The sequence below is a fragment of the Passer domesticus genome, chromosome 1, assembly GCF_036417665.1.
Source record: "Passer domesticus isolate bPasDom1 chromosome 1, bPasDom1.hap1, whole genome shotgun sequence".
NCBI lineage: Eukaryota > Metazoa > Chordata > Aves > Passeriformes > Passeridae > Passer > Passer domesticus.
In genome coordinates, this window is record NC_087474.1 from 102030314 (window position 1) to 102044356 (window position 14043).

The following is a 14043-nucleotide window of genomic DNA, read 5'->3' on the forward strand; positions in this document are numbered from 1 at the left end:
TTGTTTTGTGAAATTTGGCTGAGATTAACTGCAGATTTCAGATTTGTGACCAAACCTTTTCAAAACTTGATAGACTGTTAGGTCTGATATTTTTTTCAGGAAGAGTCACATTTTCTACAGCCACTGTAACAAGTAAACTGCTTATTTGAACAAGGAATTTCATCTGTCTTTGCATCCATTTATTCCTTAATTTGGCTAGTTCGTCTTCTGCATGATGACCCTTAGTGTGTTTTTCAACTCTGTTATTGTAATGGCCAAATACAATCTTGGCAGCATGTTGCAAGAAGTACTGTAATAACAATTACAAATTTAATAAACAATATATTTGTTTTTATAAATGACTACAGAACACAGAAGTGTTTAACAAAAAGCCTTTTCTTTGCATTTCTGAGCACCAGAGGTCTACACTAAAGCCTCCACTTTCAGAGAGCTCAGAAATAAAGGCAGCGTAAGAGCATGAAAGAGCAATTCCAGATTATGGACTCACATATTACAGATAAAGATGAAGTCTAAATGTCAGCTAAATACACTGATTTTCCCATTTTGGTTTTGAATGAAATGTCTTCTCTCTTCCCTTTACATAATCTCCCACTTTTGAAATTCATGTCATTCCACTGTTCAAAAAGGAGAAAACCTGTGGGGGCTTTAAGGGCAATGCATGGCAAAGCTTTTGGAAAGAGCTTGCTGCATTGGAAGGTCATACTCTAGTTTTACTGGTTTGTTAAATATGTATGCCTCATCTCCTGTATAGTTTTCACTCCAAAGTTGCAGAGCAGCTTGTAGAGCATGTGGCTTTGTTCTATTTCCTAAAAGATTCTTTCAGCCTTTAATGCAGTGGAAACCAATAATGACACTGACATTTTCCCTGCAAGCCTTCACATTTAACCATGACTTTCTCCTGATGTCTGGGGTGAAAACTCTCCATCTGACTGAAGTTACTGAAATGTCATCTGTTCTGTCACCCTCTGAGTATAAGAAGATGTACTAAGGAAGCAGGGATTGATTGAGGTAACCCAGTACATGGATTTTTTTTTTTTTTAGGTTACCAATGTCATGCTGTTCTAGTTAAATTAAATCCCATTCAACCTCAGTTACAGCAGAATGCAAACACAGGCATTCATTTACAACATCCCGAAGCAGCGCAGTTACAAATCATTACCAAAAAAGAGATATACATGCAGAAGTGAAAGAAAGCCTTGCTCGTGCACCTCAGGCAAGGTTATGTAAGAAAAACCTTTCACACTTATTAATGCAAATACTATGTCTGTTTTTCAGTTGTGGCTTGAGTCTTTCCCTTCTGTCTCATATTACAGCTGCTCAGTAACCTCCTCTAAGCTGTTTTTCGCTTCCAATGTGGAAGCACCTTCACAGTGCATCTTCAGCTATGCTTAGATCTTTGCTTGTCCCCTTCTTATCCTTTGTGGGAATACTAGCTCTCCTTCCCTTCAGCCCTTCAAGGACATCCACATGAACTTATTCTTTTGCTCCAAAACTCATGTTAATCCATGCTTATACAGGAAATAATCAGCCCATTCTTCTTAATGAAAACGAGGATTGTTTTCCCATATCAAATAAGTATATATTGCTTGCAGCAACCCTTTGGCCAAGGTCTATATAGAACTAGTCCATAAAGACTTTTACTCACCAAAGGAAAGTTTGGTGAGTAAAAGTCCTTTGGTGAGTAAAAGTTTTTTGTTCCCCTCTTTAATGACTGCTTTCCATGTTTCAGTGTGGAATGTAGTTTCATTGCACTTTTATTCTATACCAATCTGTACATTGAAACCATAACTGAGATAATTACACTTAGATGTTTGTCAGCCTCTCATTATTGGCTGAGTACTGCCTGGGCTGACAGTGAATTTTGGTGACTGATCTCCAGCCTTCAACTCCAAAGCATTCAATTTGACATGTTGATGGTCTTAAGACAATACATCATAAATGTTTTTTGGTTTTGGTTTTTTTGTTTTTTGTGGGTGTTTTTTTGGTTTTTTTTTATGAATAATTGAAAAGGCATTTTTCTACCTAGTCAGTAGCATGTGAAAATTGAAGCTTTTGGTTAAACTAGAACAAATCACTGTGTGATCACTGAGTATATGTGCTTATTGACCTTGATTCAAAACACCACTGAAATTCAGCTTACAACACATGACTGAATCCCACTGGAGTTACTGTAAGCATGTGCTTGAGTGTCTTTTATGAGAAAAGATGGGCAGAAAGCGTGTAGATCCAGACCTTGGGCCTTTTTTCCATCCTCCAAAAATTAAAATCCCCATGGCTGCTTCAGTCCTGAAAGAGTTAGAGAGTTCTAGAAGATTCTGTCTTGTTGCTGGTCTGGGAATGTAAGTCCGCTACCTGAAGCATAATTCCTAGAAGAATTAGGCTCCTGACAGTAAAATTTTGAATGAAAATTTTGAATGAATGAAAATTTGGATTTTATCCTGTCACTGCTGAGCAATTCACTGGATATGCATGATCCTTTCCAGCAATGAAGAGAGAGGTGTGACCAATGGCTGGGTTTGTTAAATGAACTCTGTGCCAGGGCTATAACAACGTCTAAAGCGCCCTCTTCATTTTTTTAGGACCCTGATAGGTCTCCATCTAATAAATATGGCACGTCAAAAGTGAGTAGTTTCACTTCAGGCTTCTTGGCTGCTTGGGATACTTTTCCCAAACTCTTGCTGGGAAGCTTCAACCAACAATTTCTTTGTCTTCACAGTAGAGAAATAGGGAAAAATTAATGTGCTGGGTTTTTTTTTCGCCTGACTGAATGCATTTAGGAAGCATTGGCAGTATCTACACAATTCTACTGCTACCTTTTCATCTTGTTCTGCACAGAGATCATATTTAGCAATTTCATTAATCTGGAGGGGGGGGAAACAGTTTCATAGTATGTAAGAGTGATCTTCTGCATCAAAATAGCTAATGGGCTCATCAGGTGCTAAAAGTTATGCATTAACTTTGTATCAGGTGTCATGATTATTACATTTTCCTTTCCCAAATCGTAGGCATTTATTTCACTATTACAGCCTTTTCCTCTTTGGTTAATAGTAGGAAAAATGAAGGAAAATAGCTGGAGTTTTTCCTCACTGAGACAATTTTTCAAGAGCAAAAGGCAAATCACATAATTTGTCAAATAGGAAAGAAAGGCCAGAATAAATAGATAATCTCTATGTCCTTTCCAACCCAAACCATTCTATGATCCTATGATAAATCAAAGCCTGTTTGCCCCAGAGAAGTGTAACATCCACTATTTTTTACCTCTTTTCACAGTAGTTCAATCTGAAGGCTTTTCTGACAACTGAAAAGTTAATTGTCAGGGCAAGCAGAAGCTAAACACTGAACTGGGTCACAACAGCTGGGAACTTCCAGCATTAAAATGCAATGGCTGTGACAGTTTCTTTGGAAAAAAGACAGGTGGCAGCACATCTATATTAGATATCTTTTTTTAATCATACCTACAGACAATGACACTTTTATAGACCTTACAGCACAGCACCTCCCTTGAGCAGTACATCCACATGTGTTAAAGGCTCCTGATAAAACAGGTCATTGTATAAAAGGCAAATTCATCCACTCTGACCCTTCACATAGCAAAAAACTTCATCACTAATGTAGCTGGTTTTTAAAAGTAGACCTTGTAGAAAAAAAAAAAAAGTACTTCATGCCACATCAAGAATTTGCAAGATTTAACCCTAAAGTGAGATTTTTTTCCTAATACAACTATGTAATAATGGTGCACTGTGTCACTATTCTCAATATTACTACATAAAGCAGAATAATTTATTTGCTTTATGATGTAATATGCAAGACATGGATACAGAGACAGAGAAATTGACAACACAACAATTTTCTTCTATATACTTTCATTTGCAAGGGAAATAACAGAGAATGTGAAATTGATAAGTAACAACCTATTATTGAAGAAACAGACTTGATTTATATGCAGTTCTGATTGACAGACTTGTGGAATATCCATAAATACCAGTTTATGTTTGAGATATTTTATTTTAACCTAAATATTCCACTTAAACTGTGGCCTTATAACAGAAGTGATAATTAAAATACTCTCTTCTCTACTTAATAAAATGAATTCCGGGGGGTGGTGGTGTTTTCTTCTATCACCCTGAATTAAATCTCTGACAGCAAGCTAGATTCCACATATCACAGGAAATTCAATTCCTCTCCCTGAAGAGCTTAGAGTCTGATTAAGCTGACATTAAAGTCGATGTAGATCTGCCCATTAAGTTAAGGGAAAGGGACTGATTGCATCGGCCCAGATTTGGAGTTAAGGATAGCAGACACATTCTGCTCTGAATAGGCAGCTTCAGTGATTGTAAGTGCAAGATGACATTCAGCAAGCTGTTCTTTGCAAGTGGAACAGCCATTGAAGGCACTTTTTTTTCTCCCCACTCAAAAGATGCTTTCCACTGAAAAAATGGGATGATTTTCAGTGCTGCTCCCAGCACTCAGCACAAGCAGAGGAAAACACAAAATTTCATGAGGCAGGAGAGACTGTGCTCAGCTTGTTTGGCCTACAGGATCAGCAAGAGGATCACCTTTAATTTTTGCCATTTAGTTTCAACAAAGAAATCCTAATTTTAGCAATGTAATATTTCTTACGCATATTGACAATTTTTGAAGACATGCATAAGGTTTGAAAACAGCGATTTAAGGAATTTCTTTCCCGTTTGATGGGAAAACCAGGAACCAATTAATAGTTATGAACTAATACTGTTTGGTCATTGTAAAGACACATATTTTTCCCCATCTGCCTGCAAATTACATTGTATTGGGGCCCTTCATTCGTGCCAAACCAGCAGGAGGTAGGAATTTTCATTAAAAAATAGGTAGCACAGATCCTTCAAAGATTGTCATGAACTGCAACAACACAGCATGAGAATCTGATGTAGCCAAATGGAAAAAAAACAACCAACCCCACACGCTATAATAAGAGTGTTTTAGCTGCAATTGTGTTTGTTAATGTCATGGTGAACCTGAGGCCTTTTCATGCGAAACGCTGCTTCCAACGTGGAAGCAAAAGATGGTGACTATTATAAGGACCTTGAATAATGGACAAGACAGCAGATGGGCACAGGCAGATGGGAAGCAGTATAACAAGGCAAATTCTATAGGTCAGCTTGCCTGGCACTTGTCCCTGTCCACTGAAAGCTTAACTGCAGTCGTGCTGCAGGTGGCTGTTTTCATTTGGGCAGTGGGTGGGTGAATTTCGCGTGTGGTTTTTTTTAACATATGCATTATTGGAATTGAAGGTATTAAAGCAAGTGGAGGGAGGATAAAGGCAGAGCTCTGCAGATGCTTACAGGGAAAATTGAGGGCACAGATGATTTGAGATGTCATTTCTACCTTCCCCTGTAAAGATTTGTGCCAGCTTTAGTGGGTTGTATATACTCAGTAACAAAATAACTGTCTTCAGACCTTTTCAATTCATTCTTTCAGTCTACCCTCATTTTGTTGAAGTTCAACTCTCAGAGAATTTTATTGCATGAGATTTTGGTAATGGGGGTGAGCTGTATGTTACCTGTAAAACCATAAGTTATGTAAAGAGGTATTCAATTTAAGATCCTTGTAGTATTAAACATGTACCTGATTTAACAACGATTGATCAGCTATTACTGTAATGAAAATCACATTTTTCCTAAGTAGTCTTTCTACAGCAGAACTCTTTAATATTCTTCCCTCTGTCACGTCCTTTTTGAATACATTGTTTTCTCCTGCCATGAGATGCTGACTCTTGAGGGAAAAATTATGCATCAGCTACATTGTTAATAAAAACCCACAACTGTCTTTTGCTATTTTGGACATGCACACACACCAGCACATGTTCCAGCACAGGCTAATTTACAGAAATACTTCCACAAAATTTATCTTGGAACAAAATTAATGTGAATTTCCAAGTATAGTAAATAAAACATTTTTTCTTATCATCCTAAAATTGCTGTTTAAAAATTATTTTAAGAGTTTATGTTAAATTTATTGAATTGAATATTGTTTAAACTGTATCTAGAAAAACAGTCTTTGTTTTATTAACTTCTGAGGACTTTTGGAATATTTTTTAGGTTTTTAATGGGCTTGATGGAAAGCTGTGGAAGAGGAACCTAGCCAGGGCCTACAATTACTCTGGTAACAAACACCAAGTTTAATGAAAGAGATGCAATGGTTTATGAAATGTGAAGGAAAGCTCACACAAGGTTGAAAACAACATAGTACAGTTCACGTTATAAGTATGCCTGAAACTGAGCTATTTTCAGAGAAAGACTTCCTTGGGCTAAAGCTGAACCATGGATAAGTCCAGTCTATGAAATACTCCTCACACTGGCATTTTTGCTGGGATAGTTTCAGCCACTGGCAGCTGTTCAGCTCTGATAAATTTTTCCAATAATTTACACATATCACTATATAATTGCTATTTATAACCATAAATATTTGGTTTATTAATTTATAAAGCCTTTTCCAAACATTTACAGAGGACTCAATGTTCTGGGCTGAAATGTTATGATTTGACTATTTTTCTGAAATTATTAAAATATACTAGCACTTTTATTCCAAACTCATTTATTCATTGAATTTGGGTGTTTCCCAATGAAGGTGTTGACAGTAAGTATAAAAAGCATTCACAAAAACATCTGTTGGGCTTTCTTTTGCGTTGTTTCTTCTTGGAAATTCAACTTCATGCAGACAATGAACTAGCTTTTCCTTTGTCCTGTTTTCCATTTTAAGTATTTTTTCCCTTGAAATGTCATGTTTCCAGTTTACATCATTTCTCTTTGTGATGCATCAGATTCCAATCTTTCCACAGCTGTGTAAGCTGTACAACAATGGAGTATAATTCACACTTTCTTTAGTTTAGAAAAAGGACGTTCTTCTGAAGCATTGAACACTGGATGTTTCATCCCACTAAACAAAAATGGTACAAATTCAGTTGAGGCATCGAGAAGCAGCCCCAGGAGAGAGCACTGACTGCACCTCACAGTGCTGCAGACAGAACATGTCCAAGGCCATAGGAGCTCCTTCTGATTCTTCACCCATGCTTTTATTTAGTGTTCACCATCTCTAAACATTTTTGCTACAAATGAAACCACCTTCTTTCTGCTCTTATCTGGCCTGCTTATAACTTGTCTAATAATGTTGTACTTGTAAGCCCCAGCCATTTCCTACAGTACTGCTGCCTCCTCTCATTAGTATTAATACTTTTTTTTTTTTTTGCCCTTCCATAAAGGCACTGTCTAGGAAAGATTTAAAGTTTAATTTCTTCAATATTTTAATTTTCATCTTGTCCTGTCAAATTACTTGCATCCTTTCTCAGCTAGCTCCTTCCTCCCATTTCATGGCCATCATTTTTCCTCTATCTCAAATCAAAGAGGAAGGAATCTGGACAACTGTAGGGTGTGTCCCTGTTGAAATGCATCAGAGGCCCAAGTTTTCCTTTCCTGTACCTCCTCTTACTGCCACTTTCTTCCACACTGCCTAGCTTTTATTAAATTTCCCATTTATTATTTTTTTCTCTGTTAATGAAACTAAAGCTTTATACTAGTAACTAGAGCATATCAAAAGTAGAAAAACCAGGAATATGGTAGGCTACTGCTATCTCTAAGCTGCCTATTCTTATACCTTCAAGATAAATCTTTTAAGATTTTAAACAAGTAAACACAAAGAAGTGACATCATTTTCATTATGACAGAGATCAGAGAACCTTTTATAATCTATTCAGAAGTGTATTTTGTGAAATGAATATATTTAGCCATTTAATAACTGCATATAGTTTTTACAATACATTTATATCAAATACCTTATAAAATACTGAATAATTACCAACAAAGCAGACCATAGATCCACCTGGAATTATTGATAGGTGGTTACCACCACCCATTGGAAGACTCAGCTTCAGACACTTAAAATTTTGTCAAATTTCAATGATTTCAGAAAACAGTTAATTTGGGCAATGCCCCTCCCTAAAACCTCAAAAACATGGCTTAATCTATTTCATATACTAGGATTATACAGAAAGTTGCTTTCTTCATTAACATGGCTTTTTAATATTTAGAGTTTAGGTCTACCACGCAAGTTAAAATTAATATTTAATATTAAAATTAATATTGGGTAGCACTGCCCGCACAAACCTTACATTTGTTTTGGCCAAGAAATAGAAAGCTTGGCATAGTCAATTCCAGAGTTATCTCAGGTGAAGTTTTCAGTATTGATTGTGGAAGCATAAGATAACAATTACCCTGCTCAAGCCCATTTGAAACTTCCAGGATAGTCATGTATTGTCTGAAAGTTTAGGGGCTGTGGATTTTCAGAGTTCAGACCTGTTGCATTGTGACTGTAAAGAAGGGAACTGAAAACAATACTGTTCAATCTACCGTTGTTCAGGAACACAAGATCAGAACTTTACCGACAGTGATTACTGAATATTGTATCTGTTTTGATAGATTTAGATTTCTCCATCATTCTGATTTTTACAGTTTTTTTTTCACAGCCAGTCCAAATAACAATCTTTTATTATGCTTAAGGTTATTAGGGGCATAAATCTGAAGCACTTTTCTGATTAAATTTTATTCATCCTTCGATCCACCATGTCTGAAGCTGGGGCAAACTCAAGTCTTAAGCAATGCAGCACACACAGTAAAGGAATGAACTGCTACTGAAAGCCTCTCTCTTTCTACTTGACTGTGTGCTCACCCCACAGCATAAGCCAGTCCATACCTGCCATCAGAAGAGATCACCTAGAACAGGCATTCTCTAGCACAAATTGGGATACTCCTTCCCTAATCATTAAACATGCTACTGACACCCATATTTTCTAGACCTCTTCCATTGTAGTGACACAACACCCTGCAAGGACACTGTATCTTCCTTTCCAAAAACACATTCACAGGTGCAAATATTATCCTTTTGTTGTTCATCTTCAAGTTGGCTAACTTGCCCACTTTGCAAATGTAGGATTAGGGGGAGGGAATGTTACACATTGACAACTCGAGCTAAAGTCAGTAGCAGGAAAAAGTTATGTGCAGTCCATTAACAAGCACTGTAAGCATAGCTGATAAAATTCTTTCTTATGTATACTGCACTAGCTATTTAATCTGCTAAACTGAAAGAAAAGATAAGAAAGTGGTTAGCACAGTGCCATGTTATGAAAAAGTATTTCCCAGCAGGGAAAACAGAAAGCAGGGCAAGCAACTACATGCCCTGTAATTGTACACTGCACAGATTTGTACTGAAAACTGCTTGTTTTTGGATCCCTCTAGATTATACAAGAGCAAATTTGAAAAAATGGCATGATTTCCTCTCCTACAAAGCTAACCCCCAGCTGCAAAACGTGACTGTTTTTTGTAGTATGGGATTGTATTTTGTAGTGTGAAGGGAAAGGCCCCAGTTCAGTTATCAAAAATGTTTTTTGCTCTTTCTCTGCTGATACTGCTGCAGCTGTGCTGAGGCATTCCGGAGTAAGTTTTATGTGTGAGGCTGGTTGACTTCCTCTTGTTGGAAAGGCATTGAATAGCAATAAAGCAGAGCTTTGTAGATGTCTGCCCACACAGTGACTACAGCTTCTCTCTTTTGCAGCAGGAGAAACTATAATGATGGCTGTCATGTTTGAGTTTTAAGGAGTATGTTTTACTTAGTGTAAAACTGATCCCAGCACACATTAGATTCTCCTGTAGAGACATATCTACATTCTGTGATTTACTCTCAAACTGCACTGAATTCAAGTGCTAGGTGGTCACAAATTGCATGTAATAGAAATCTTAGCCTTTTACAGATTTTCTCTTCAAGGATTATGCTATAGTAAACAAAATCATATTGTCACTAGGTTTTATGTATTTTAATACCCCTTTTATGACAAAAATTAACTTGGAAGGTAAAATCCTATGATTTTATAAAGAATAATAAAAAAGTTATTAAATTGTGGGTGCCAGGCGATTATTCTTGTTAGTAGGTACACTAAATCTGTCTTTATGTTCTAAGCCTGGTTTCTTTTCCAATTACCCCTTTTGGAGACTTTCACTCTGGTACTTGTGAATCTTCATTATTAAAACTGAACAAAAGCATTATTCCTCTTTTTTTTTTTTTTTTCTTTCATAACAAAAATGCAGAAGGACTTTGAGCTGGACAGCCTTGTCTGTTACATTTGTTTCCAGGTTCAGTACGACAGGAAGTCACATATTTCACATGTCTGGAATAAAGATGATTTGTCCAAATGTCTGGAGAACTGGCATTCAAACCAAACCAGTACTTCAACATGCTGCAGATAATGGATTGAGAAAACGTATGGAGACACAGACGGGCAGAACTTCCTCTGGCACTGAGCTGAGTGAGGGCTGTTATTTTAAAAGCATCTCCACTGAAATAGAGGAAGTGTTGTGCTGGTCATCCCAGAGAGAAGTCCCAGTTCTGAGGCACACACAATGTAAGAACCAAAGTGTAATAAGTAAAAAAGGAAAGGTGAGAAGGACAGAAGTTCATAGTAGGTAGTCCTGTACATACTAATTTCTGTCTCTCTTGATGTTAACTTTCCATCTGCCCACAGAAACCTCTAAAACACTCTATCATGTGTTGTAAAAAGAGGGATAGAGATGGATCAAATTTATGTATATCTCTGTGTGTGCATGCATCTGTAAGTAATTACTGAGAATACAGACACTTTAATTCGTTTAAGTGAAGAGGTATTTATACACAGGCTTGTTTTCTACTCATTCATTCGTAAATTAACTGTACACAGCAGGCATGTTTTCTCTACCGATGAAGTGAAAAGCAGAAACATGGTAATGTTCTTAACAGCACTTAAACACATCAAATATTTTTGACAAACTTTTTCCATTAGCTGGAATGTTCAAGTTAGAAGAAAAAGAAGAGCAAAATCTCCTTTTATCATAGGACTTCCTTGACCTATATTGCAGCAGTACATGAAATGTGTGAAATAACTTGCGAGATGATCAGTTTCACAGAAAACTGGGTTGTCAGAGACAAAGATTAGACAGGGACAAAAAAATAGAAAACTGAGAAAATGAGTTTGGTAGCCTGCTACAGTCATCTTCATGGACCCATGCTACTACAACTGCTATTCAATGTTTTCCTGCAAACAGGGTATTGGTGGTGCCATAAAAATTATGCTCACCTCTTGAACAATGCTTAAGAATCTGAAGACAAATATTTAGGTCAACAATTTGGAACAAAAATTCTTGTTTGATCACTGATAGGATATTTTTGCTCTAAAATACAATAATTCAGCTCTTTAAATGCCAGTATTTCTGTAAACAATTGCTTTTTTTTCTCATTCAGGCAAGGATATAGCGTAATTGCAAGGACTGCCAATATCTATTATACTGTCATTCATCCACTGCTGATTCATCCAGTAGGTAATCATAATTTACCAGTAGAAAGATTTTCTTTACAATGCTTTAATACCCACAGCTAGTAAGAAACTGAGTTCTGACAATCTTTCTGAACAGGGTCTGTCCCCTTGTGGCTGCAGAACACCATCCCAATTCTCAAGGTCCATTGAGAAAGCAAAACTGCAATTTTTTTAAGAGTCAGAAATGGTGGCTTTTTAGCTGCCCCTTTCACAGGTATTTGCTGAAGAAGGACACGTTGAGCCATTTTTCTAAATATTTGGCAGAGATCTTCCAAAGTTTAGCCACCCTGCCCATACAGAAAATTCCTAACTAGGAATTCTAGTCTAACTTTGAAATATATTGACTGCTAACACATAGCTCCCAGTCTGTGACAGTTCCCAGCATCTGCAGGTAATGGTGTTCTGTTTGCCTATATAAACAGTCTCACATTACTAAAATAAATACTTGCTGAGACAATGCTTTTGTATCAGAGTCTTCTAGGGAAAAAAAAGTATCAAGAACCTGTGTGATTCTGCTCATAAAAATAGGGTAAGCATTGTGTTGTTTTTTTTAAGGACTCACGCATCATAAGAGGTTTTGTGAAAATACAGCAACCTCCTAAGTCCTTATAATCAAGACTTGATTCTAAGACTTAAAAGAAACTATTATCATCTAGAATTCACTGATGGTCCATTCATGAAAATTTTCAAATGAGTTCTTAATTAGGTCTAGATTATGTTTCCTCTGCATGTAGGGCTTGATATTGTTAATCTTGCATCAGCAATCTCCACTGTCTCAGTGATGGCTCCTCATTACAACATTTGCCATTTTCAATTCTTGAAAGCAAATAGCTATTCTTTCATCTTAATTTAATAGTGTTCCATGAATTTTAATTAAACCTTTCCATGAGTTCATATGATGTTGGTCATTGTGAGGCTATTGCACACAAACTATAGTTTTCCTACTAAGTCTAATCCATTGGCCAACAAGGTCAATTGCTTCTCATTAAGAATAATAAATGGCAATTCTAGTATAAAAGTACATATGAAAGACTGTGCAAATTCTGCTCTCCTTCCATTGCCTTTCTATGATTTGCATAAAGGAACATTTCATACTTGACTCAAGCAATTTTTTCATGGACAGTTAATGTTAAAAAAAATGTCAAGATTAATTTTCCTGTGACATTTGTTTTCATACTGTCTTTTATTCAGGCAGAATTCTTTACAGTGGCCCAAAGACCAGGGGTGGAATAGCATGTGGAGTGTTTAAAAAGAAAATGACATTTTTCTTTTCTCCCTGCAAAAGGAAGCACAAAAAAGACAAAATGACACATGCTTTGTAGATGTGGGCACATTGCTGCTGAACATATGCACTTGCTTTCATCATTAAGTGTTTCCAGGAGCTGGCATTCATTAGCACAAGAACTACAAGGAACAAATCAGAATGTCTTCATTTCTAGCTACTAGTGCCGTCCAGTGATTTCAGTGTTTTTTACAGAAGTTTAATTTGTCACTGTAATTGAGCATACTGACATCTGCTTACATATAAAAATCCTGGAACAACAGGGGAAACTACAAACTGAACAGGATTGAGATGTTCAACACACCCAGACAGAGATGTTGCAGCTATGCCAGGTAACACAGCTATACAAGGGCAGTAATTTCTTAAATTTTTTTTCCCTGTACAAGGGCAGTAATTTCTTAATTTTTTTTTTTTCCCCACATACTGTATGACAATGCACACTATGCAACTGTGAGTCTCCTCAAACCTTCATGGACATTCAGGCCTCAACAGAGTAAGTGTGCATAACTGAATGTAGAAACACATGCATATATATAAAAACATATATTTTTTTGTATGCACGTCTGTATGCAAAGATGTTCGTGTGTGTAAATATATGAACTGCCCGAAGGGTAATTATTCTAGCTCAAACCTACATATAATATGAAAGAATGCAAGATTTGAGTTGTAATCTGGTTACCATAATTTATTCATCTGCCTTCTGAGGGTGTGATCAGATGAGATTTTTGGATCTAATTTTCCCCTGAGATTTTTATGCAAGAAAAGACAGAGATGACCACCCGAACTCTGACGTTGAGTATTGTCTCTTAAAGTTGTTAAATATTGGTTTATTTTTTCATGCTTTTTATGAAAGTTACCATTTAAAAGTACACAAATGTGAAGTATCAAACTCATTTAGTATCTTCCTCAAATTTCCAAGAAAAGAAGTGGTACCTTTTTGCCAGTGAAGTGTGAGGAGAGAGATGATTCAAAGCAGTATTTAATGTATCCTTAACATAAAATTCCCAGATTTTGAATTGCTCATAATGGTGATACTCCGCCTCTTCATTTCCTCTGCAAACCTTCCTTCCTTCTGTGACCTTTTCTAACTCACACTCCAGCATTTTATCTGCACAGTAGTGTTCACACATTCAATAGAGGCTAATGTTGTAAACTTTTCACTTTCCACTGTAAGGAATTAAGAAGTTAGGATGTACATTTCGTACAATGGAAATATTTAGACAAATAACTGTTTATTCATGAAAACACAGAATTTCTAATCTGGCCCAAAACACTTCTCCATCTTTGGAGATGAACAGCAAGACAAAAAAAGGTTTGCATAATGAGAAATTGGTGTATAGTTATAAACCTCTATTTACAGAGGTTTAAACATGGTGCAGGTGCAACAGAG